The 2,425-nt window shown below is 44.6% G+C and overlaps 1 non-coding gene across 1 annotated transcript; it reads left to right on the top strand.

Moving 5' to 3' along the window:
* The first annotated feature begins 1,610 nt into the window (after positions 1-1,610).
* Positions 1,611-1,744, top strand: LOC112863230 (small nucleolar RNA SNORA70). The gene has a single exon (XR_003223887.1). It is a non-coding gene; the product is annotated as a small nucleolar RNA SNORA70 (small nucleolar RNA).
* The last annotated feature ends 681 nt before the right edge of the window (positions 1,745-2,425 follow it).

Genomic DNA, 2,425 nt, shown 5'->3' on the forward strand with positions numbered 1-2,425 from the left:
AGGGTGTACTTGGTATGTTCTAGGCTGGCAAGAGGCCAGTGTGGTGTGAGTGAGTGGCCAGGGGAGAGATGAGCAGGTAAGAACAGAGGGACTAGGGGGTATGGCTGTTGTGGCTGGTGGACGCCAAGATTTTGCTTTCATGCTGAGTGAGACAGGAGCTGGAAGATCTAAAGCAGAAATTGATGTAATCTGACTTCTGTTTAATAGGCTCCTTTTACGTGCTGTGTTGAAAGCAGACCATGGGCATTTACTTTTGAACGTCGCCTCTGCAAAGAGAGCTTTCATACTATTCTTATTTTCTAATCTCATACTCTCATAAAATTTTGCCTGCTGCTCATTTTGTGTCCACCTCTTCATTCTTTGAAGCCGCGAAACAACCAGCCTCGGTTGAGCAGTCTCCACGCTGGGCATTGAGCCCAGTGCAGGGCTTCAACTCACGACCTTGAGACCAAGACCTGAATTGAGACCAAGAGTTCAGGCTACACGGGCTCAGCCACCCAGGTGCCCCGTCACCATGCTCGCTTCTAATCGACTGTCTCAAATGCATTTATCCTTTCAAGTTATAATTGCTATCCGATCTCTGTTCTCCAATGGTTTCTTCGTGGAAACCAAAATGCCAATATTTTGTCATAATATTTTAACTCTTTTAGGTATTTTATATTCTTTTATTAAAAAAATTTTTTTAATGTTTATTTTTGAGAGAGAGAGAGAGAGAGGGAGTATGAGCAGGGAGGGGCAGAGAGAGAGGGAGACACAGAATCTGAAGCAGGCTCTGAGCTGTCAGCACAGAGCCCGACACGGGGCTCGAACTCACGAGCCATGGGATCATGACCTGAGCTGAAGTCGGACACTCAACTGACTGAGCCACCCTGGCGCCCCTATTTTTTGCTCTTTTAACATTTGTATTCTCATTTCAAACTTCAAAATATTTTTCTCTTCTGCCAATTCCCCAAATAAAGTGTCAAATTTAATTTACATTTCTGGTAAGTCTGTCGTAATTTTGATCCAATAATATTTTAAATATAAATTTATTTCAAAAACATTCAGAAACCGTTATAATGAACAGAAGTAGCAGAAAAGTCTTCACATGATAATCAGGATGCAAACTAGATGAAATACTCCAAAGGCAAGAAAAACACTGAAGAGATACAAGTACAGATTTGCACTACTTTTAAGGTCTTTGGGGATGACATATTTTTGTTCTAAAGTCTATGGCAAGCCACAAAATGTTTGTTGGTGAGAGAATGGCATAATTTGTTCACATAAGAGTTCTCACATTTCATAGCCTGTACCTGTGTATTTTACTTATATAAATAAATCAATAAATGAACCCTGAGGGCTAAAAAAAAAAAAAAAAAAAGAAAAGAAAAGAAAGAAAGACAGAAAGAAAGAAAGAAAAAGAAGCAAGCAGACCAAAGGCAGGAAGACACAAAAGCAGACTGGCTGGGAGACTGTTGCCAAAACAGCCAAGAGGTGAAGGTGACCAAGCCCTGGGGTGGTATTGATAGGAAAGATGAGAAATGATTGAATTCTGCATATATTTGGAAGATAAGGGATTTACTACTGGACTGGAATGGAGGTATGAGAAGGAGGCATGGAGGATAAAGAGTCTGCCGCTAGTTAAGCCAACTGTGCTCTTTCCCCACGGGGGCCTGCTGGGCCGTGGCCAAAAACAGTAGCCTCCTGGGTAGTGTACGCAGCCTGTTGCTTGTTGGGGTTGCCCTAAGGGACCTTGGAGACAGCCCTTTGCAGTGGACATTCGTGTCTGGCCTCATGCTGTCTCCAATCTGGACTCTAGACAGGTAAGCGAGGTGACTTTGGAAAGCCCCAGGGCACAGTGGCCTGGGTCCGCATTGGCAGTCGTCACGTCCATCCATGTCAAGCTGCAGAAAAGGGAGCATGCAACTGAGGCCGGCCCTATGCAGGGCCAAGTTCAGGTTCCCTGGCTGCCGGAAGATCCACATCTCCAAGAAGTGAGGAGAAATTCGAAAACGTGGTGGCGCAGAAGCGGCTCATCCCAGATGGCTATGGGTTCAAAGACATCCCTAATTGTGGCCCCCAGGACAAATGGTGGGCCCCGCACTCATGACAACCTCGGTGCCGCCCCCTCCTTATTCATGCCGGTTGATGGATCCTACTTTCTGGCAACAACAGCAACAAGAACAAAAATAAACTGAGGTATATTAAAATGTTAAAGGTTTATTTGAGCTAACATTGATTTGAATCAGGCAGTGCCAGACTGGAAGCAGTTAGAAGCACCCTACTGGTGGGAACGAGGGGAAAGGTTTTCGGAGAGAAGCAAAACAAGGAAATGATTGCATTGGCTATAACTTAAGGAGTGCGTTACTTGGGAAAGCCTAGTTGGCGGTTTGTGATTGGTTGTTCCTCTTAACCTCGAGGCATCTGCAGGATTGACTCTGGTTTA

This window comes from Puma concolor, chromosome E4 (genome assembly GCF_028749965.1).
Source record: "Puma concolor isolate L17-30 chromosome E4, mPumCon1.1.hap2, whole genome shotgun sequence".
Classification (NCBI taxonomy): domain Eukaryota; kingdom Metazoa; phylum Chordata; class Mammalia; order Carnivora; family Felidae; genus Puma; species Puma concolor.